Consider the following 25432-nt stretch of genomic DNA (forward strand, 5'->3'; position numbering starts at 1 on the left):
GAATTATAAAACGCAAACTAAAAATAACAATTAATTAACAAGAACAATAATCAAGAACCAAGAATCAAGAACTGTATGAAATAAAAAATGCAAAGCATAGCTAGCTAGGGTGCTGATTTCCCCAATGTCTTTTAAAGAATCTACTGTTTTCTATAATTAACATTCAATTCATCTTATTGACAATTCTTTCTAAATTAATTAAACCTCAATCCCTTGGTGATTCAATCATTTACCCTATTCAAAATCATAATCCCTTAGTGATCTCTCCTATGGCAAGCATTAAGAACAAGAATTAAAGGTCATAAATTTCACAAGTCTATCCCCAGATCAAGCAAAACCTAGCAATTAACAATCAGAATCCTACACCAATATCCCTATTGTCATGCAAGTTTCATATATTCATCTATGAGTGATCAGTTCATAAACAAAGCTAGGAATGGAAAACAGATTAATTGCATAACATAAAACTAAATATCAATTACAAGAAAGGCATAAATATCAAAAGGAATCCATTGGTTCCATCTAATTAACCCAAACTATAATAAAGAATCTAGCCTAACATAGTCAGGAAAACTAAACAAAGAGATGAAAAACAAAACAAAAACATAAAAGAACGAGGTAATTGGTTTCCACGGTGAAGCTTTAACCATTCCTCTCCCTTCTCTGGTCTATAACAAAGCTCCTCTGCCTCTCCAAAGTCATCCTCAGCTGTCAAAAGTGATTAGAAAAGTCTTAGAGTGTATCTTTTATCGCAGAAGATCCATGGGCTTTCAAAAATGACATTGCTCACTGTGTTGCTCGCTATAGAGAGAAAAACTAGCGAGTTTAAGATGAAAAATAAGTGATGCTCGCTCTTTAACTCACTATAGCGAGTTTATTTAGCGAGTTAATGTGTTGATTTCGTATTTTGGGTATAACTCGAGCTATAATCGTCTAATTGATGTGATCTTGGTCTCGTTGGAAAGATAAAAAACAGATCTACAACTTCGACGAAGAACACGAAATCCAAATCCATCTTTGGATACTAAAAATAAGCTGAGATACAGCTTCAAGAAGATTTGCACTAAATGATTGCTCCTCATTTATCGCTTTAAGTCCTTCTAGCTTAACCATTGCTCCAATGCTCCATAATAGCAATTTAAACCTGAAACCAATATATTTTTAAGTCACTATAATATCAAACATGAGAAACTCCAAAGTCTTTTGCATTTAGTAATATACACCATGTCTTTAACCATATTCATGAATATTTAGTATACTTTTGGCCCAAAAGACATGATATAATTAACACTTAACAATATTTTTTAAATATCCATCCATATAAAAAATATCTCTTAACTTAAAAAAAAATCTTTAAAAAACAACACTTTAAAAAAAAATTAGGGATGACAAAATGTGTCATGACCCGCTAGTTGACCCGCATTAAATATGGATTATGTCAACCTGTGGGATAAAATGAGTCGTGTATGGATATAGGTAAATGACACGAACTATTGTCATATCGTGTCACAGGTTGACTCGCATAACCCGCGTATAAACCGGTTTTCCAAAAAATAAAAATAAATTTTTTTTTGATGATTTTGACACAACTTGTTATGTGTCACAAGCAGTGTTTTAAAACTTGAATCGACCCGGCCGAGTTGACACGGGTCTCGGTGACCCGTGACCGAAAGGTTCGGGTGGCTATTTCGACAGATCATGCACTTGACTCAGTTTAGACCGGTCGACCCGGCCAAGTCTCGGTGACTCGGTAGGTTAAATAAAACCTGATTGACCCTTTTTTTAATACCTATTTTTTTTTTAAGTTTGCTTCTTATTCAAACAAAAGAAGGGGGAAATTCTTAAACAAGTTGGACCTGCATCATGAACCGGAAACTAAAGGAAGATCCTAAAAACAATTTGATTTTTCAACTTAAGAAAATAAAAAAGAAACAAAGCTCTGGTTGGGACTATGTATAATAGCCAACTTTTTATCCCTCGATGAGCATTCATTCTTTTCTTACTATTAATATATTGGGTTCATTTTTTTTGCAATAAATGCAGATAAATTATCTGTATTGAGCCCAAAACGACGTTATTTTGGGGCTGAAATCAAGGTGTTTTGTAATTTTAATTTATTTCACGGTTATAATCGTCTTTATAGTTAAATTTTTTAAAATTTTAACACCAAAACGACGTCATTTTGTGAGTAAGTACAGATAACTTATCTGCAGTAACTGCAGAAACATTTTTCTGTATTATATTATATAATTGAGCAAAAGTCTATATTTTATGAAAGCATTTGGATAATTGATATTGTTATTTTCATCGGTTATGCTTTTATATTTATAAAGAAATATCCATAATGCAGAAATTTTAATCTGACATTTGCTCTGTATCGTCTCAAAGTGCATAAAATCTTGAAGATGATGATCTTATTCTATCTCACTTTTTAACCAGCTTGTTATATTCGTTGATTTGCGAGATCCATTTTTAACATTGATTCACAAATTTCTTATACCTCCCGTAAAGGGTTGGACTCAAGAGAGATGATGGAATGCGCCAATTTTACATAATTCAGTTAATATTACTTCTCTTATTTAATACATTTAGTTAATATTATTCTTTTATTTTTACACATTCTAGTTACCTTTATGAGGATTTGATTGTAAAATTAAAAATTATGCAAACTGTTAAGATAAAAAAATATAATGTTGCCACTTTCTGTTGTATATAGAGATAACATTCTTCTTTCACTTATAGCATTTATTACCACTCATTTTCTTCATATTATTATAAGTAATATATTAATATTTTTTTAATATATGAACAGTATATCCGGTTACTCGGTTGAACCAATGACCCAGTACCTTGATCGAGTCTATGACTGGTTCGAGTTTTAAAACGCTGATCACAGGTCAACCCACACATGTCATTTAGTTTTTTCGTTCTATTTTTATTATTTTGTGTCAACCCGTGTGACTCGCAACCCGAGGCGAGTTATGTCTAGATTTCAATTTTGGACCTGTGAACAAAAGCGTGTTATGTTCGAGTTAGATAATTTTGTTGGAAAATTTTCTATTTGTGGGCAATGTTAATTAATTAGTCTTGTATTTCAAAGTTAATCAGGGTAACGAATATTTCAATTTTAATTAATATGATTAGCCCTTTGTAATCATTATATATGAGTCCCTTTTGGCATATATTGGTATTGTTAGGCCTAGTTGGGTAGCACAATGTAGGCCTAGTGTCAGACTGTACTCTTTGATGGGTCACTGTAGGCGTGTAAATGAGTCAGGTGGCATGTTAGGAGCCTACAAAAGAAATATGTCTTTTTTTGAAGGCTTGGTAGGCTTGATAGTCCAAGTGTAAGAATCTGCACCATTAAATTAGGAATTTAAATAATTTAATTATAAGTTTAGGAAATAATTTCATAATTGAATTTGGATAAATATAGAAAGATTAGAATAATTATCGAGAAGGTCGAATAATGCTTAAATCGATTTTCTGATTAAAAGTGCGGATATCAGTTCTGTTTCACGATATAAATGCATACCGGTGAAGTATTCTGAAAAATTATAATAAAAATATAAATATTCCTAGAAAAATATCTAAGTCAAGGATATCAAGTTTTGGGTAAAAATAATAAGCTATGATGTCAAAACTAATGCCAGCTATGTATAAAACGTGTACCAGTGAAGTGTTTCGAAAAATTATAACAAAAATATGATTATTCTTATAAAAATATCTATGTTCAGAAATATAAATTTTGGTAGGAAAATGATTACCGGAGCTATTACAACTAATACTGTTGATTAGTGCGCACACTTATATAAATAGCCATTTGCTCAAAGCCTTAGGTCAGTTTTCTGACCCCCAAGGTTGATCCCCATGGCTGCCACATTTCTCTCTTCTTGAAGACATGAGCTTTTTGCATGGAACCTAGCCAAGAATCCATCTTTCACCATATTTCTCTAATCTTATGCCCTAAAACCATCATCATTCCTTGTAAAACTTGAGTCCGTGAGGGAAATATCATGTCTTGAGAGTTTGAGTTGATGTTTTCATAGACGGAGGGCTAACCACTTGAGTTCTTAGAGTGTGAACCATTACTACACTCTAGGAAGCTCCAAGAATCAAATTTTGTGAAGAAATTACCTACCTTTAAGTGGGATTTTCGTGCACCACCAAGTCAGTAGCTTGGCGAACCTTCAAAGCTTCCTCATTTTTCTATTTTCAAAAGTCCATAGGTCACTACAAACTATTCCCCTTGTATTTTCTTGAAAATGTGTTAGTTTGTGAAGAGAAAAGTGGAAACCTTAATGAATCATGTAAAATATGATATAGTTATGTTTAATCATGTGGTTTGAACTTTTGTTTGATGAAAAATTGGACCTTGAACCCTTGGAAGCCATCGAACCCACGGATTATGCAAAAAATTCTATAGTTTTCGTGTTCTGTCCGCGTGGTAATCGATTACTTTGTGCATGGTAATCGATTAGCTTATTCATGGAAATCGATTACCGTGTGGAGTAATCGATTACCCCCTGTCAGAAAGACCAGAAACCAGTTCTGATGTGTTGGAAAGCTCAAATTAGAGTATGATACCCTAGGGAGTCAGTGCTACTGTTGAAAGTATAAATACAAATAATAGCAAGGATTAATATGCTATGATTATGGTTTATGAGGGACTTAAGTCACTAAATGTAACATCCCATGTAATTAGGAAAATACACAAAAGACCGTAAGGATAAGAATGCACGTGTGGAAAAATTAAATTTGATATATATATATCTATATATATATATGTAATGTTTGTTGGCCTTCGAAATTATTGAGAACTAGCCTAGGATTAAAACTAAGTAGGAGATTATTGAATTATAGTACTAAGAGAGGATTTATTTTAGACTTATGAAGCTTTAATTCTAAGGTATAAGAATGTATAAATCATACCATAAGAAATAAAATATGAATTTTAACTACAAGAATTAAATAGGGCTTTGGAATGCATGATTTTATTGGGTTGACTATTGTGTTAGTATCAAATTGGGCTGGGATACTCTTATTCCCCCACAAATCTGTGGGCCGAGTTTTAAGACCCTAGGAGGTGCTCATGTAATCAGCCCAATTTCACTTCATTTTGTCCAAATTCTATATTAGCCTAGTCATCCCACAAGGTCACTCTTTATTGGTTGGCTATCACACATGGCAACCAACTCACACCTCTTATCTCCTTGTACGATGCGCTGTTTTGGGCAGAGGAGCAAGCTGATAACTTGTTTGGGTGGACAATCAAAATTCAGCTTTATGTCAATCTTAGTTAGCCTAATTTCTAACACCACTCAGCCTTAACACCTGCGCCCAATAAGGGAAGGGGAATGCAGTGTGCATGTATTGCCATTGGCTGGAAAATTCTGCACTTACCTTCACCCCTTCATGCGCTGAAGTGAGAAGAATGGCTTGGGCATTTGTGGTTTATTTCTTCTTTAAATTGGCACTTAAGACTTCACCCCTCCCATCTCTCATGCGCTGATTTGGTAGGAAAGGAGCTAGATCAAACCTTTAATTTGAGTTTCGGGACACTCAACTGTACCACCCTCTTTCTCTACCACAAAATTACACAACTTTCCTCCTACTTCAACACAAATTAATTGTCATCACTATCTACTATTTTCATTCCTTCTCACACTTCAAAACCGAAGCATATGTACAGAGGGAACTCAAGAAATTATTTCACTTTTTCCTTGTATCCTAACTGAAAACCGAGGACCTCTTTAGAGTGATACCAAAAATTTAATCACACGTTGTCCCTGCCTTCTTCATTCGACGGTGCACCATTTGTTCCAAGAGGTAACACATTGTTTTGTCTTGTTGTTACTTATGTGTGGCAACCTCTGTCACCTTCTTTAAAGGAGATATTCGTTCATAAACTAACTCAAGTTAATTTCCCTCTCCCTATTGTATCCGCACGACCACTGTTTGAAGAGTGGGGCTGGCTATTTCGTGAATCATTAAGGGCTGAAGTGTTGTCCATTTGGTCTCCTTAGTGCGCTAGTGAAAGGTAAGCACAAAATTTTGAACCTCCATCTCTGTCTTCTGTTCAGGCCGAGAAGCATGTATAGGGAGTGGTTTCTTATGTAATTTATTTTCTCTAGATTCCGCCATAATGAACCCCCAGATCTTAGTTGAAAGCATGAAAGCTTAGAATTAATTTCAGAACTTGGTAATGATCTTAAAGTTAAATGATGGGGCTGTTGATGATGGCTTGGTGTTCCTTTAAATTTTTTTGAAGCAAAATAATTTGGACAGCATGCCTAGGTCCCTTGTAGCGATCCTTGAATGAATTCGTGAGCTTTGGAAGAAATCATCCTTGATGCTTTGTTGAGATGAAATCGATTCTGCCTTGATAAAACTTGTTATAAACTAAGCTTTATTTAACTTTTATATGCAGCATGTTGTTTAGTTTCCCTTCACACACTCCATGTGTTGTTAAGCTAAATATTTGAATAAACGTTATGAGCCTTGTATGATGAAACCGATTCTGTTTTGGACCAGCCTTATTGTGTGCTAAACTCCATCTAAGATTATGTAGACAGCAGAATAATAAGCTCCCTTTTTCGCATCTCTGAGTATAGAAATAGGAAATTGTATGAATAAAAATCTTGAGTAACTTCTATGTCAAAATCGATTCTGCCATGCTTAGGAACCTTGAGAAACCCTCACTGTTAAACGTTGGGAAGACTGTTTTGAAAGTCAGAATATTTTAGGAAAATAACATTGTTGGCCGAATGGATACATGAACCTTTAGGCTTGGAGAATTATTGGTAATTAATAGAGAAGGCTGAAACGTATTCTGATTTTGTTGCAATGTATATTAGGTGCGCAAAAGCCGTAAATTTTGGATTATACGCTGCTGTCTGGTACATTTAATTGTGACGTACGAGGTATGTGTAGGCGGTATTACCTTCTGTGACTATTGGCTAGTGTATGGAATTGTGATGTGTTGCTCACATTTGTTCTATGTATGTTATGATGATGATGAGCCAATGGTAAGAATATGAAAGGATGATATGATATATGCATGCATTTTACATCATAATACATTTTTCTGTTGGGTGCGATTGCATAACATGGCATGTATACTTGATTCATGACATCTTGAAAATATATATATTTGTATTGAGGACATATGACTGAGCATGCATCATATAGGCATGCCTGGTACCAGGAGAGGGGACACTTGGCTTCAGTCCGCATAGGTTCCACAGTGGGATTCACCTTCATGGGAGCCATTAGGAATACCCACTGTGATGCTACGCGCACGAAGGTGCTATGAGCGTAAAGGAAAAAGGGCGTTATATACGCGTTATGATATATGATGAAAAGGATTAGATGTTTGAAGTGACTATTTATGATTTTGTGCCTAGTTAATACTGTTGCATTTGGTTTTGTTGCCACACTACTGGGTTTATTCTCACCCCTTTGGAGCTGCAATATTTTAAATTGCAGGAGAACGTAAAAGCATTTGAGGACTTGGATGTTGAACTCGGTTATATTTTTGTTGTTGTCTGGATTTATTCTCTGTTGACTGTTTTAAGCTTGGGATGACTGTATTATGTGGTACTTGATGATTCTTGGATGACTGTAAAACTATGATTTATTTCTGCTTTAAGTCTTCTACGAACAGCGGCTATTTTAAGAAAATCTGAAAATGTCTTGCGAAAAGGAATTATTTTTAATGCTGAATTTTAACAGTTTACGGTCAACTTATGAGTTACGTTTCAAGGGGCGAATGACCTCCAATTTACTATTATTTTATATGCACGCGAAGCCCCAAGCGTCTACATTCAGATTTCGCTAACTGTACAAAAATATTTTGAAAAATCGATTTTATATTAATATTTAAAGGAATACGGTTTTCTAAAAATTTTAACCATTTTATCAGCAACACATTTTAAGTCCTTCCCATCAAAAATTTTCTTAGATTCAGCTTTCCACAACAACTTCTCAAAGATCTTTTCTTAGAAAAAGTTTTCATCCGTTTCCACAACTCGAATAACGATTAGCAAACGACTCTCTTGGATGCATACAGGAGAGGGTGTTAAACTAATCGAAAAAGAAAACATTTCTCAATTTATATGAAATTTGGGACTTTGAATATAAATAATGTTTTGATATAAAACATATTGCAATTGTCGGATTGTGTGACTATTGGTGTACCTGTGTTTACCGAGCTTTTGGATAGGGATTTTGGCACTGCAGGTAAGCTTTCGTGTCCTCGTTTTACCCATTGATGGTTCCACCAAACCTCATGGAGTGATTATAATAACCCTAATTTTTTAAATTTTGAAATTAGAGGATTAATATGAGGATCTTAGAGGCATAAATGGAATGAGGATGAAATTCTAAGAATTTTGATATCCATATTGATAGTATTCTACATAGTGGATTTTTATCTGTTATTTTTGACTGCTGACGCAATAACAATTAGTAGAATAGCTCCAAATTAGTAAATTTGAGTTAGAGAGCTATTTTGATGATATGATTATCATAGATGAGGTTAGTATATGATTTGATGAAGTTTGATACCCATATTAAGGTATTTTGGAAAAGTCACTTCTGCCAAGTATTTAGTACTACTGTAGAAGCAGCCGGTAGAATCTCGAAATGAGAAAAAAATGAGAAAATGGAATGTAAGACCAATATATGCCTAACAGTTCAAAATTAGACCAATAATGTTAAAGTTGAAAAGATTATGAATTCCAGGTACAGCTAATAACATCGGTAAAGACTAGAGTGCAATTAAACAGCAGTATGTAGATCTGTGATCTACTAATCAAATTTTTAAGTTAGGAACATGATAATTAGAAAAACTTAATATTAATTACTTAAAGTTAGAGTCTTGGGTGTTTCCGGGTAGAAATTTGATAACAGTTCAAATAAAAATTACATCGGGTGTCACTAAAAGACAGAGAGTCACTTATGTGACTTGGTCAAACCCTAGAAGGCTAGGGCATCCCTTCCCATTCATAATGCAGCCTCATTCTCTCTCTACCCATTTTTTAATTCCAAACTTCCTCCTCCTTTTCTCTAGATTCCACCACCAAAACTCCATCAAATCACCAAACTTCCTTCACCAAATTTGTTCCTCTCATCCTCATCTTCGAGAAAATACCATTTTGTTCTTGGAAACCAAATTTTCATGGTGAAAACCTTCACATACCGCAGTGGTTTTGGGCACCTTCAAGCTATGGTGATGGTGTTTTGCGTTCTCTTTGAAGAACACCACTTTGGTGCTTGTTTCCTTAAGTTTTAGTGTAAGTTTCTTGAATCTTTTCCTTGAAAAATCCCGCCTTTGTGTAGTGTTATTGAGTTCTAACTTTGAGTCTTTGTTAAATGTGTGTTCTTGGTGGAAAGGATGCATCTTTGTTTGAGAAAAGTGGAAGCTTGAAGCCTTGGAGCTAACTTGAAGAAGTAAGCATGAATACTTTGCGAAATGGTGACCAAAACCCTCCCCCACCCACCTATATGATTCGGCCAACATGGGTTCTTTATGGGATTGATGTTGTAATTTGATAAAAATGAGTTCTTGATGTTGGAAAGTGTGGAGAATCATGAGTTGAACCAAGGAAAATGTTAAAAATGCAACCTTTAAGCTTCAGAACATTAATATTGCTTAAGGATGGGATTTAAACCCTAATGACACTATCATGTCAAATCTACCCTAATGAGTATAATTAGGATTTTATGTTTAAAATTTAATTAAATAATGGATTAGTGTACTAATTAAGTGTAGGACCTAATTAAGTGTAGGACCTAATTAAGTGAAGAAATGGTAAAGTTAACAAGTTAAAAACCCTATAAATGAACCTAATTACGGTTTAGAAGCTCTAATTATGTAATTAATGAAATTAATGAACTAAGACCTAATGTGACTATATAGAAATGCAAAAGGGACCTAATAAATGAGAAACCGTAAAATTAAAGTAACCTAAGGTTTCTAATCAAACCTAATTAGGATTTGTTAATTAAACACACTTTGGTTAAATAATCAGTTTTTAGGCTAACTTTAGGAGAGCATATCTCCCTCCACAGAAGTCCAATAGGAATGTTCTATACATCGTTTTGAAGCTTGAGATGTCAGCTATATTCTATCAAAATTTGGTACCATTTAAATATGTGTAGTGTTCTGTAGGTCCAATTGAGTGGAGACTGCCTAGGGAGGCCATGTGCAGAGGTTGTACATGTCTGCATCTTCCACAAATTGTTTCTCCCTCTGTTCATACTGAAATTAGGCTCGTGATATGTCAAATTGAATATAAAGGTGTCTAGTTTTCTGTATAAAAATTTGAGAGCAATTAGTTTTGTATATTTTCCACAATCGCAGAAATGGTAAGGGATGTTTGGGGCTCTATTTGGGGTTGGTAGACAGTTTTGCTTGTCCAACTTCAAACGGTGATAACCAGAGCTAGAGAACTCCAAATGAGGCATGTGATACCTTGTTGGAAATTAAATTGAGTCTATATTAACATACTAAAATATGAGAATGTTATAACAAGTGGGTTGTACACAGTTATAAGAAAATCGTAAAAGTGAGATTTAGGCTTAGTGGATTTATGGGAACCCTTTAGTAACTTATAATAATCAATGTTGAAGGTTATGAATGACATATATTGATGATAAATTTTTGATTAGTTGTAAGTTAAGTGGAAAATGCCTTAATCTAAGAGAGTTTATTAATGGGCTAAGTGTCTAATGAGTTATTGTGGACTTAGTGAACAATTCCTTATACATTGTAAACATGTAATTAAGTAATAAATGGTCTAGACTTGTAATGGGCATATTATTAGCATATGAGTATAAAAAGTGAAATCATTAAATGATTAAGTCTTGTATATGACTTAATTAATTACTATGCAATTAATGATGTGAATGGTTCCTACTCTAGGTGTGCCTAGAGAACCTTGCACTTGAAGATTGTTTTGGAGCATACGTATTATATTGGAGTTTGGGCTTGTGCTAAGCTCCTTGAGGTAAGCTCCTGGTTTTGGTTGCTCCTCTTTCTTGTGGCCCCACCATGATAGTGGGCATTATGGTTGAATTGTATGAAATTATGTGATATGTGGTATATGTGCATTCATTCACATTCATATAGATATTATATGATTATTGATATTTGATGATGCACTGATGATGTATGTTATAAGGTTCCTGGCCAGAGAATATGTGTGTTGGTTGTCTATGTCTTGACCTTGGAAGTCACACTAGGCATGTGGGACATGTCAATTAGCTATTCTTGGGGAGAGCCCTTGGATAGTTAACCAGAGGATGATGTATGATGTATGATGTTATGTTTATGTTGTATGTTTGTTATATATGCTTTATATCTGACTTGTCATGCAGGAAGTGGGCTCAGGAGATTAGAGGATCCTCTAAGAACATTGAGCTTACTTAGATGTTGTTATCTCACCTCTTTTTGGGGACATCATTTCAGGTACCCATGGTAGTAGTGAGACTTCTAGGGGCAAGGGCCCAGCTACGGATTAGTGGATTGATGTTGCTGTTTATGTTACTTTTTTATTTGATTATACAGCATTTGTAATGTTTTGGCATGCCTAGATAGATTATTTTGAGACTATGTTGATGTATGTAATAATGCTCACGATTGTTATTAGTTGAGCTGTTAGATTATGGATGTATTTGTTATGAGTTATGTTAGATGCATGTGACGAGGACACATAGACGTGATGTATTGATGTATTAATTTGGGCACGGAGCCATTATGTATGCACTGACCCTCTGAGGGGATCGCAGTCCGTGTGGGACTTGTGACCTGTTAGTTTATTTAATTGCTTATCAGGTTTGATTATGTGCGAGATTGATATTCCTAGTTGTCCGAAAAATAGTCGTTATGTTGTCCGCGAGACTCCTTTAGGAATGACACTTGTTGTCATATCTGGTTGGTCAATGGCCACTAGTAATGGCTAATGAGACTTGGTTAGTAGATAAAGATGTTAAATTATGCTAATGTAATATATCAGGTGAACGCTTTTGGAAACGTTTTCATAAAATATTTTGTAAAAAGTTTATTCGTATTTTTACAGGACGTTTATTAATTATTCAATAAAGTCTTCCGCTGTGTACGCTAAATATCATGTATTTTAACAACCGGAGTACTATGGGGTGTTACAGGGATGGTTTATATGCATGATGTGTTTTCTAAAAATATATCTACTTACATGATGATTATTGGATATGTTGTTGAGCTGGATTATTATATATAGTGCATTTTGTCATATGTATATGTATGTGGGGTAGGGTATTCCACACGAGACGGTAATCCTTGAGCATGTCGGGCCACATGCAAGATGGTAACTCCATGTGTGAGGTACATGGTGGACTCCTTGTATTGTGGGTTGTAGACGTACGTAATCCCTACCTTTTATTGTCTGGCCAGTAGGATGCATACACACATGACATGGACATATGCTGCATTGCATAAATTTTTCCATTTTACTATTGTTATCATTTTAAAACTTATATTGTACATGTAAGTGAGCTTGGGGTGGAGAGATCCTTGAGGACTACTTGTCTTACTGAGATTTCTTGTAAGAGATCTCACCCTGTGTGGGGAACATTTTCAGGTATAGGTACTTTTGAGGTTGAGACCTCTAGCGGCAGGAGGCCGGAGTTGAGTTGAGATGATGCATGCACCTTGCTATATTATTATGATTTCTGACTTGCTATTATACCTTTATGGTTATTGTATTAGAGACATGAGCTGACTTTGATGCTTTATTTGGTGAGCATGGGGGTTGTCCATGCCACGTTTGAATAAGCTGTGTTTCTTTCAGACTGTAGTGTATTATTGTATCAGGACATGTCTGGTCTACGTGTTGTAGTTCCATGACTTGATACATTATTTATACTATGAGGTTATTCAGTTTAGTTATTTATTGCAATTTACATACAGACGATTTTTGAAAAAGATTCACTTGTTTAATATAAATGAATCATAATTGGAAATTTTTAGTTTCGGCATTTATTGAGCTGCGCTTATTACCATTTACATGTTTAATACATCGGGTGCACACAGGGTATTACACCAAGTCAAGCCATGTATTTTTGAAAAATAAATTATGCCATAAGACTAACAAGCCAAGCCAAGTTTTAAATAATTTACACAAACCTAGCACATTTAGGCTAAAGCATGGCTTGGTGTGACTCATTTACACCCTAGATGAGTGGATCTAGTACACACACTCTTGACTAAGATTATGCTAGGTCCCCTCTCTGGCCTGCTATTTATATTAGGGTTAAGCTCTCATGTTCCCATCGTACAAAGGTTACCATTTTTGGAAAATGTCATAGAAAGAAAGATTCTAGCGGCAAATCAAAGTTCTTCACTCAGTAGATAAGATGGTTCAATCAAGTACACAAATTTCTTTCTAAACATAATTGATATGTGGTGTTTTATCTATCTACATGCTTCGATCTTTGTGATATTTGTATTTTAATAAATTCTTACAAATTTGACCCGCTCTTCAGACCTTGACAAGACAATTAACCCAACCTGTGAATACGTTTTGCCACAAACAAACAAAATTATGTTCGGCCAAACGGCTTTTTGACCCTTTTACCCTTTATTAATTAATTAATAACCATTTTTCCCCTTATTCAAAACTATCCACCAATCTGCCTTTCTTTAATCGATTAACTTGAATATTTAATCGATTAAATGGTCAAATAGACAAAAATGGTTGACTCGAGATTTAATCGATTAAATCTCCCTCTTTAATCGATTAACTTGAATATTTAATCGATTAAAACTTATATTTAATGGATTAAATATCCTAAATGAGCGTGAAAACATTGATTGAATGAGACAAATAAGGAAAACTCGTTGGTTCACTGCGTAGCGAGAACCAATCTTGATTCATTAACACATTTGAGTTGTTCCCTGAATCCAAATTTTCACATAATGCTCGCCAAGTGACCTTTGGCTCCCAACTCAGACCTGTCCCTAGTTTAAGAACATCCCGAACTATGATTGGTTCACCTTTTATCCAATGTTGTTGGAAGAGAAGTAGCCTTTCTTCTGACAAGTCACTTGACACTGGACAATATATGTTACTATCATTCGTGCCATCTCTAAAAGTAGCTCTTATCATATATTTGATGCTTAATATTGCTTCTTTCTGAAGAGTTTTGTGCTCAATTTTGCAAAAATTCTTCAGCATGTCATGAGTTTTAGCTTCCAACTTAGAAATCCATCCATTTGGAAGTATGGACTTCAGCTCCAATACATAGTCACCACAACCCCTCATTTCTTTTGGAGTACATCTAATACTTCCATCACTGTTAGCATTCCAATCAGTATATATCTCAATAGTACCCTCTGAAGTCCCTAAATCACAATATACTGGTTGAGGATGACCACCATGCATGTACTCACTGCCCTTATTAACATATTCAAACTTCAGTTCATGCCAGGGTGAAATACTTCCATTTTATATTTCGTCTCAGCAAGTAAGACAGATTTCAAATGAATGCTTGAGGAAGCCAAAACTTAATCATTATAGTAAACTAAACCTTAATCATCCCCTTTGAACGTAGCGAGTTTTCCTTGTTTGTCTCATTCAATCAATGCTTTCACGTTCATTTGGGATATTTAATCGATTAAATATGAGTTTTAATCGATTAAATATTCAAGTTAATCGATTAAAGAGGGAGATTTAATTGATTAAATCTTGAGTCAACCATTTTTGCCTATTTTGACCATTTAATCGATTAAATATTCAAATTAATCAATTAAAGAGGGGCAGGTTGGTAGATAGTTCTGGGTAAGGGGCAAAATGGTTATTAATTAATTAATGAGGGACAAAAGGGTCAAAAAGCCCCGTCCAAACGGCCCTTAATGCGTTTGAGAGTTGAGAGATCAAATCTGCCCAAAAGTTAAATATGGACGATGACAAGCCATTAGGAATATGGTTGCCACTTGCATGGCTTGCTGGAATTGACGTCAAACCATTTGTCGTACTCAGTAGTGAGTACTGCCACATAAATAACATTGGCCATATATTGGTCCTGTCCAAACCCAATGAGCTCGTGTATCGCGCGTGTTTCCTTTCACACTTGCTTTTGCTTGGCCCATTTGATTGAATAAAAGCTTTTGTTCTTTAGAGAGAAAGTGACCTTGGAGGACCACACAGTCTCCAAATCGAAAACCATGTGTGTTTATACTTTATACTATATACTATGATATATGTATAGCAAAGTGTAAGGAATATCTTTGATTTGCCTACATCTGCATGTTATGAGGCCTTCACAATTATTCGCGACAACATTAATGATGGAAAATAAAGTGACTCCACTTGTGATTGCTTAAGTTGGTATTGTTTCTGGTTAGAAAATTCATGGCTTCGAATTTGCAGGTGATAATTGCAAGCTAGTGAGATTTTAGATTTTGATCCCTTTATTTAAAGTGGAAAAGAAAATTTAACTCTCTCATATTTATGATAACCTTTATCATTTGCATATACCTTACCATTTGGTCGTGGGTTCAATCTCCACACATGCATGACGCCATTGAACTTGTGAGAATGGTGAGGGAGAGGTATACCTTGAGGGAGAGGTATCTCTTATAAGGTGAAGTATATCAATGTAACAATGATTGAAGAGCGCAGCAGTATAAACTGCAACTCGTAGAGGTCATCGTTGAAGTATTGTTGTGAACTCGGCAAGCATATCGATCGTAAAAGTAATATAGTGATGAGTAGATTATCATTCTCACCAATATTAAGATTCAAGCACTAGTTTTCTATTTTGCATAAGTTGGATAGATCAAATGAGATACTTGAATAAAACTAAATAGTGACTAAAATTAAAAAAAAATAAGAATGCAAAAGCATATGTGCATGCAATCAAGAAAAAACAGTTAGGGATTCAATTTCCCCTCAATCTTCACTTATATGCATGCGTTAAACCCTAATTAATCACCATTTTTATATTGTCAACCAATTCATCTAATTTAGTTAAAATTTATTCCCTTGGTATTTTAACCCTTGACTCCCTTAAAAGAATCCTAATTTCTTGGTGTTTCTTAAAAGGATTTAAGCATTAAAAACATGAATTAAATCACACGATTCATATGTATATTCCTAGATTAATTCATACCAATCAATGATGAATTTACCATTCTCATTCATATACCGACATTCCTATTGTTATACGCGAACCATAAATCAATCTACAAGAACTCATATAAGCATTTAGCAAAGAAAAATCATTCAATATAAAAAGGGAAAATTGCATTAAAATGTTAATTAAAGGACATAAATATTCAATTGGGTATCAACTATAAGAGAAATAGTTAGACATGGAAAAAACAATAACAAAAGAAAACATAAAGACTTCCCCAAACTCCTGTTACTGGAAGACAGTGGGCGATATTAAATCACTAAGAGGTTTGAACCCATGTATAGAACATAAGAGATTAATAATCAGAATTACAGTGTAACAGTAAAATTAGAACAGACTTGCAGGTCAGATAATGAGACAGAAAGAGGAAAGTATGCAGTATGATGGATTAAATCCGAGCCCAGAGAATGTGTCTCCTTAAGACAATTTGCCCCCTCACGGATGCCAAAGGTTGATGGACAAGTGTCTCCCACGATAGAACGGATTTCGTCTGAGGAGTGGTGGTACTACCAGTCAACAGCCCAAACGAACACAACAATATGCCAAAATAAGTTACACCGAAAAACAGAAAGGAGGATGCAAACTGGATGAAGGAAAAAATTTGGCAGAGTAACAGTGCAGAAATTCATTCTATTTAACACACACGAACCGAACCGAACCCATCCGAGCCGAGTCGAGCCGGCCGGACGGCAGCGCGCGCGTGTGTGTGGTGGACCCAAGCCCACCTAGCTCCTCTCCCCTTCACAAAATGTGTAGTGCCCCAAGGGACAATTTAGGAGTATGAGGTGGGAGCTTATAAACTCTCTCACCTCCTACTAGTTGTCCAATGTGGGAATTCTTAAACCCACACCCCTTCAACTTCCCTTTTCTCTTTTCTTCCTTAACCCACTTCTTATTCATAACCAATAGATTGTTTATACAACTTCAACATAAATTCCAACAACTCCATCTCATTGAAGGGCATGGTGAATCTCTACAAATCTCAGCTTGATCTTGCCTCCAACGCATCTGCAGCCCTCAAAAGCATAAAACCTTGGTGACTCGCAATCCAGAAATGTTAAGAATGTGTAGAATCCTCTTTCCTGACCCCCAGACACAGTTTTTATAAGTGAAGTACCCCTAATTTCGGATCCTTGATCTGTTTTCGGCTTTTTTAGTCGTAGTCGGGTACTAAAGAGCTCTTGCATAGAAAGAATCAGGTATTGAAGCACGCTATTAGCACGCTCTGGGAGTAAGTAAGGTTGGCAATTCGGGTAGACACAACACAACATGAATTTGAAAGCGGGTTAAATTTTTTGACACAAACACGACTCACTTATATTGTGGGTTGACATGACACGACATGAATATCCCACGAACTCATAGTGTGTCACTTATTATACGGGTTAACACGACCCGAGTAATTAGCTGAATTATGTTATTATGCAGGTCGACACGACATGATAGGACATAAATATCCTGTAAGAAGATTAACATAGGTTAATTTTGGGTTCCCAGGTTGACACGCCACATGACTCGAATTTTTTCGTGTCAATTTTTGCCAACATTAACACGACACGAATTTGAAAACGGGTTGATTAGAACATGAATTTTTCAAGGTGTTGGAAATTATCACCCCTAACAATAAGTGCATGTTTTTCTTGATGCGAACACATTAAAGCGTGCTAGTCCAGAGACTCCCTTGCTCATTTTTTGTTGCTCTAAGTCCTTCTAGTTTAATGCTTGTAACAATTCAACTAATTCTCCTAAAAAAATAGCAAAGATTACTTTTAAGTTAAGGGAATAAGGTTACAGTCTTTTAACCATTTTTACTCTAAGTTCTCAAGCTTTAGGTCACATTTGAGAATTAATTTTATGATTTAGCTCTTTAAAATATAATAAACTAAGAGTTTATGAAGTATTAGACAAGCTAAAAATTAAGAGGGAGGTGATTGGGTTTGGTTATTATAATAACCCTAATTACATGACTTTTAAATTAGAGGGTTATGATGAGGACCTTATGGTAATAAATAGAATGAGGATGAAATTCTAAGAATTTGGATACCCATATTGAGGGTATTCCAGTCAGATGAATTTTCATCTGCTGTTTTTGACTGCTGACGTAGTAATAAATTGTAGAATAGCTCCAGTACAGTGAATTTAAGTTAGAGAGCTATCCTAATGATATGAATATCATAAATGATGTAAGCATAAGATTTGATGAAGTTTGATACACATGTTGGGGGTATTCTGAACAGTTGAGTTTTCAGTTGTTTTTGATTGCTGATGCAGTAACAATATGTAGAATAGCTCCAATCTAGCAAATATGAGTTAGATAATCTAATGATATAAATATCATGAATGAGGTTAGTATATGAAATGGTGAAGATTGATACCCGTATTGGAGTATTTCTGAAAAGTCACTTTTATCGGATATTTTGTACTGCTGTAGCAGCAATCGGTAGAATCCCGGAATGGGAAAAAGATGAAATGATGGAATGAAAGCCCAATATATGCCTAACAAGTCATAATTAGACCAAAAATTTTAAAGTTAAGAAAATTATGAAATCCGGGTACAGTTAGGAATACCGGTAAAGCATACAGTGCAATTAAATTGCGATAAGTGGATCTATGATCTACTAAACGAATTTCTAAGTTAAGAACATGATAATCACACAAAATTAATGTTAATTACTCAAATTTAGAGTCTTGGGTGTTTTAGGGTAAAAATTTGATAACAGTTCAAAGAAAAATTACACCGGGTGTCACTAAATGACAGAAAGCCACTTAATGACATGGCAAAAACCCTAAAAACATAAGGGATCATTCCCCTCATTTCATATCAGCACCCTAGCAGCCCCTTCTCTCTCTCTCTAAGTTTGAGTTTTCAAATTTTCTCCACCTTCTCTCTAAGATTCCACCACTAAAACATCATCAAATCACCAAACTTCCTTCACAAAAGTTGTTCCTCTCATCATCCTCTTCAAGAACATACCATTTTTGTTCTTAGAAGCCAAAATTTCGTGGCTGAACCTCCTCCATACAGCAGATCCATTTCCTTCTTTTTATGGCAAAAAATGGTGGTTGAAGCTCTTTGTTGAATAACACACTTTCTTTGGTCATTCCTTGAGTTTCTAGTGTAAATTGCTTACATTTTCTTCTTGAGAAACCTACCTTTACTCTTTTAAATTCATGTTTTTGGTTCTAAATACTTGAATATTTCATGAAGGTGTGTTCTTGGTGAAAAATAAGCATTCTTGGTAAGTAAAGGTTGGAGCTTGAACTAAAGGAGCCATCTTGGAGAAGTAAGGCTTGAATCCATGGAAAAGATGACTCCAAACCCTTCTTCCTCCCACTTTCCATTTCAGCCATAATGATTATAGGTTGATAATGATGTTGTAAATTATTAAAAATGGGGTCTTGATGGTTAAATGTGTTGGTGGAAGTCTAAAACTCAAGAAAGATGAAGACTTGTAAGAAAAAGTATCACATTTGGCTTGTGTGTGAGTTGTTCTTGATTTGGATGAACTAAGAACCCTAAAAACCCCATGCTTTGATTCTTCCCTCTTCATTAATATTAGGGTTTAATGGTTAAAATTAATAAAGATGAAACATTTGGGGACTAAAGACATAATGGACTTAATTAAACCATGAAAGTGTGTTAAAAAGACAAGTAAAAACCTTAATCTTATGACTATGCAATTCAGCCATATAGATATATAGTAGGGTTTGATGTCTTAAAATGATTCTAAGACTTAATTAGGACACTAATGGAGGGACCAAGTGAGGTGGATTAAGCATAATTGATTAATTAAATCTTAAACACTAAAAATTGAACTAATTAGGGTTTAGGACAACTAATAATATAATTAGTGAAATAAATAAATTAATGCATAAGTGATGATGTGGAATTTCATAAGAGATATAAATAAATGAAAAATCCTAAATTTATGTTCACTTAGGGTTTCTAACTAAACCTAATTAGGATTTACTAATTAAACACACTTTGGTTAAACAATCAGTTTTTAGGCTAACTTTGAGAGATCATATCTCTCTCCACAGAGGTCCTACAGGGATGTTCCTTATATCATTTTGAATCTTGAGATGTTAGCTATGTAGTATCAAAATTTGGTACCTTTTGAAGATGTATACCATTCTGTAGGTTCGATTGAATGGAGACTATCATGGGAGGCCATGTGCAGGGGCTGTACATAGCTGCATCTTGAACGAGTTTTTTCTCCCTCTGTTCTTACTCAAATTAGGCTCATAATATGTCGAATTAAAGCTGAAGGTATCTATGTTGTATGCATAAAAATTTGAGAGCAATTAGTTTAGTAGATTTTCTAGAATCATAGAAATGGTAAGGGATGTTTAGGGCTCTGTTCGGAGTTAGCAGGCAGTTTTGCTTGTCCAACTTCAAACAGTGATAGTCGGAGCTAGAAAACTCCAAATGAGGCATGTGATACCTTGTTGGAAAGATAATTGAGTCTAGATTAACGTAATAAAATATGAGAATTTTATAATAGGTGGGTTATGCACAGTGACTAGAAAAAAGAATCTTGTACAGTTCTAGGAAAACCGTAAAAGTGATATTTAGGCTAAGTGGCTTATGGGAACCCCTTAGTAACTTATAATGAGTATATATATGGTTTGAATGAGTTGAAAATAATTTAAATTACCTAAGTGAGCCCTGCATGTGATTCTAAGTTATGTAAGTAATTCAAGATGATTCCTGAGAAGATTGAAGCAAGATACAACGAAGATTTAAAACTCTAATTCATCAACCAAATCTCCAAGGATTTACATGAAAAAGGAAACAAAGATGAAATCAATTACAAATCCAACATGGATATGGCAAGATATGCAATGAAGGATACAACTCCAAAAGGCTATAAATAAAGAGCTTGGGAGCACAACTCATTCACCAAAACAATTCCAGAGCATTACACCAAGACGGAAGGAGGAATCCTGTTGCGGAGCGCTGGAACACTGAGAAACCAAGTCAACATCACACCAATGGAGGCTTGGGGTTATCTTTTCTTTATTATTTCTTTTCTTTTTAGTATGCTAGAGTAGTTTTTTATGTAGTTAAGGGTAGATGGAACCCAATTGAATCTTTATGTTTATGAATTAAATTGTCTCTGAATCCTGTTCATTTTATAATTGAATAAATTATCTGTTTTTAATGCTTTCTATGAGTTTGTTCCTTATAGAATGATTTTGGGGAATTGTATGACAATAGGGATGTTGGTGCATGAACCTTGACTTGATAATTTATCATAATCCTTGTGATCTAGGAATAGGAATAGGAATAGACATAAGGTAATTATGCAATCTTAAAATTCTTGATCTTAATGCATGTTTTCTTGGGGAATAATCGGGGAACTAGAGTTCTTTCAAGATTACATAGATTTAGGGTAACAAGGAATTGAGCCCTAATTAACTCAGATAGAATTGATTGGCAATATATTAAGAAACGGTTCTTGACTTTTTAATTCATAACATATTGAGGATATTGGGGGAAGTCGAAACCTTAACTACGCTTCTTTAAATCTTAATCAAACATCATCTCATTCATTCTTTTAATTCTAGAATTTCATACTTGCATTGTTTTTAAATTTAGGTTCTTTGAACCACAATTCTCTTCATCTAAATTCACTATTCTCTCAAACCCAACCTTTGATTGTCCAACTAAAACGCAATTAGTGAACTAGTGCTTGAAAATTCTGATCCTCATGGGAACGATCTCGTATTCCGGTACACTTTATTACTTTACGACCGGTGCACTTGTCGTGTCGCTATCACCACTTAAGCCTTAATCGCACTGTATTAGCGCTAAATGCTATGCTTAGCATTTTAATCCCAAACTAAGGATTCTGAACCTACTCAATTTTATAAGATCTATCATATTTTTATTTTATTTTTCGCAACACCTTTCCGGTACGCGCTTTTCCATAGCCAGTATCAGTTCTGGCACCAGTTCTCATTATTTTAACCTGAAACTTATTTTACAAATCCTATATATTATTCTAGTGACATATACACACTTTTTATAATTTTCCGGGATACTTCATCGGTATGTATTTATACCGAGTAACAGAACCGGTATCTGCACTTTTCGTCAGAAAAGCTACTTTCAGCATTATTTCTCACTTACCATAATTATTTAAGCCTCATAATAATTACTAGGGTCAATTATGGAATTATTTTCTAATTTCTCATAATTAATTAATTAACTTCCTTAATTAACGGTGCGGGTTCTTACACTACCTATGACTTGACTCTGGGAGCTATTGCATACAGAGGTTGTGATGACTATCTATGACTTGACCCTGGAGTCACACATGTGTAACCGTCTATGGCTTTGACCCTGGGGTTACACAAGGATGATATGATGATGCTATGTTTATGTTGTATGCCTGTATTACATGCTTTATATCTGACATGTCATGCAGGAAGTGGGCTCAGGGGTTAGAGGATCCTCTATGAACCTTTAACTTACTGAGATGTGTTATCTCACCCCGTTTGGGGACATCATTTCAGGTACCCAGAGTAGTGGTGATGCATCTAGGGGCAAGGCCCCCCGCCTTGGAGTAGTGGATGACGCTGCTGACTTATTTTTATTATGATTAGACTTTATGATGGCATGTATATTTGTGAACATTCTTATTTATCTTATGTTGAGACTATGTTATGTATTTATTTAGGCTCATGACTTATTATTGGAGCCATGGATCATTTACTGATGCTTAGATGTTTTTGAATTTAATATAGACTTGATGTATGTTTTCTGTTAATTGGGCATGGAGCCCTGTGGTTTGTATGGACCCGAGAGGGAATCACAGTCCGTGTGGGATTTGCGAGCTGTCTGTTTAATTATTGTATCTTTCAGGTTATGATATGTGTGGGACCCATGTCCTCAGTTATCCGAAATACAGCCATTATGCTGTCTGTGAGACTCTGTCAGGAATGACACTTGAGGTCATATCCGGATGGTCAACGGCCACCAGTGATGGCCAATGGTTTTATTTAGTATACTTAGATTGTTAATTTTACGCGAATGCAATATATCAGATGAACGCTGTGAAAAAGTTTACTCGTATTTTTATAAGACGCTTTAATATTCTTTTAAAATAAAGTCTTTTGCTGTGTATGCTAAATATCATGTATGTTAACAACCGGAGTACAACGGAGTGTTATAGTTATGACCCGTGAATGGAGAATTTTGCATAGTTTCAGTAAGGAGAGTAATTGGGAAGAAGGTGAGTCCTCTAAAATGGAATAAGTGTATTTATAGCATGGAGAAGATTCCCCTAATATGAGAAGTGTGATGTCATGACCATTTTTCATCCCTATTGTTCCTATTGAGGTGTGAGGCTACGTAACTCCTTACATACGTTCGTGAGAGTGAGGGGTAAACGAGTGTGGAAAAGACTATTTGTTCTTATATGAAAGGATGGTTTAGCTTCATCGGGCGGTCCATATAACCGCCTAGATATGGTCATCTGACCGGTCGAGAACATTCAAAATAATTTAATTATAGTACATAAACTATCAAATAAATTGATAAGTATATAAATATAAAAAACGAAGCACAAAAGAGTATTGAGATGAACCTGAATTATTCCGCGAAGAGGGTTTCGAACACAGTTTTGTGTTTCTAACGAAGTTATCAATTACTGCAAAATACGAACCAAAGACTAATGGTCATAGTCTAAGTGGTAAACTAAGGAAACTGGGACAAATCAAGTTATGCTATGAAAAAGAAAATCTAACGGTAATCTTTAGTAACTCGTTTCCTAGTATAGGTGAAAAAGAAGTGTAGAGTGTTCTAGACCCGTTGCAATATTATCGGGACCTCTTATCTATAGGCTAGTATGGTAATTGCTAGATCCTTGTGTTGCTTAAATTTACACCTTTATTATTATGCCATGCATCAGTTACTGTTATGTTTCCTTTCATTCTGCACGTCCTTCACTCACAAATATGAGTCTCAAGTGCTAAGATTATGTGTGCATCCAAGAGAAACTATCGGAGACAGTTGTTCTTCTCCTCGGACGTTAGGACAAAACACGAATAAAATTTAGTGTGTTTTTTTTTTTTCCCTCTAAAAATTCATGTACTAACCTCTATGATCAGTTACTTGCTTGAGTCAAATTCCCCTAAGAACTCTTCGGCATCATTAATTAGCTTGATCTTTCCATAGAAGCAATACTGAGAATTTGATTCCTCTAGAGTGTGAAGAACACGTTAGAGGATCTGAAGTACAAGATTATGATATAAATGATTAGGTTTACAGAAAATTTGAAATTGAAATTAAAAAAGGGAGCGAGAAGTTAAGAAATAAAGCTAGCATTTTCTTAGAAATAGTAAAATAAGATTAAACTGAACTCAAATTAAAATATAATTTAATAGATAAAAAAATTAATAAGTCTTCAAACGGTACCTTAAAAAATGCCATGTCCTCGTACGAGTTTGGTAGCACAGCAAGCTAATTAGGTGAAGCGCAAGGGTGCATAATGCGATCTAAAAGTTCCCCATATGACTAGTTGGTAACGCTGAGAGGCTGAATGTGATGTGGTACCACTCTTCCCCTAAAATGGAATATCAAGTTCTCCTTATTTTGAGAAGATGAAAATATAGTGCATAACTAAGAATATCGTAAAATGTATTTAGGAAGAATTATAGAAAGTAAAAAAAGGAAGTAAAAAAAATATAAAATGGATGCTGAAGAGATTATTCAATGTAAAAAATAAAAGTAATTCGTTAAAAAAAAGTGGCAATTTTTATTTCGCATATAAAACATTTTATAAAGAGCTTCTGTTTGATAATTTTCCCAATTCTTTATATTATTTGGTAGACGGTGGGAATTCTTTTCGACTAACCAATATTTCTAAATTGGAATATAAATCATACTCTAATTTCGTACATCCTTTAATTTTATTGTATTAAATAAAGAGTTTGTTTTTTCTGCAGCAGATAAGTTATTTGCAGTAAGTTCAATACGATATCGTTTTGGGTGGAAATCGGAAATCATGATATTTTTATAATTTTAATTTATTTCAGGGTTATTATAGTCTTTATAATTATAATTTTTTAATCTTTCAATTCCAAAACGACGTCGTTTTGAAAATAAATACAGATAACTTATATGCAGTAACTGCAGAAATATTTTTCTGTTAAATAAATAAAGTAATTTTCATTATTAATTTTTTTATTACTTATTTTTTCTCCTTGCATAAATATGCACCCTGATCCTTGTCGACGAATATGA

General features: G+C 34.7%; 1 long non-coding RNA gene across 1 annotated transcript; it reads right to left on the bottom strand.

Moving 5' to 3' along the window:
* Positions 1–571: 571 nt before the first annotated feature.
* Positions 572–24380, bottom strand: LOC133313173 (uncharacterized). The gene is made up of 3 exons (XR_009751775.1): positions 24286–24380; positions 23775–23837; positions 572–1144 (listed from the first exon to the last, which is right to left on the bottom strand). It is a non-coding gene; the product is annotated as an uncharacterized LOC133313173 (long non-coding RNA).
* Positions 24381–25432: the final 1052 nt, after the last annotated feature.

Source organism: Gastrolobium bilobum, unplaced genomic scaffold, assembly GCF_033153095.1.
Source record: "Gastrolobium bilobum isolate Gb01-03AN ecotype WA unplaced genomic scaffold, APGP_CSIRO_Gbil_v1 utg17978, whole genome shotgun sequence".
NCBI classification, from domain to species: domain Eukaryota; kingdom Viridiplantae; phylum Streptophyta; class Magnoliopsida; order Fabales; family Fabaceae; genus Gastrolobium; species Gastrolobium bilobum.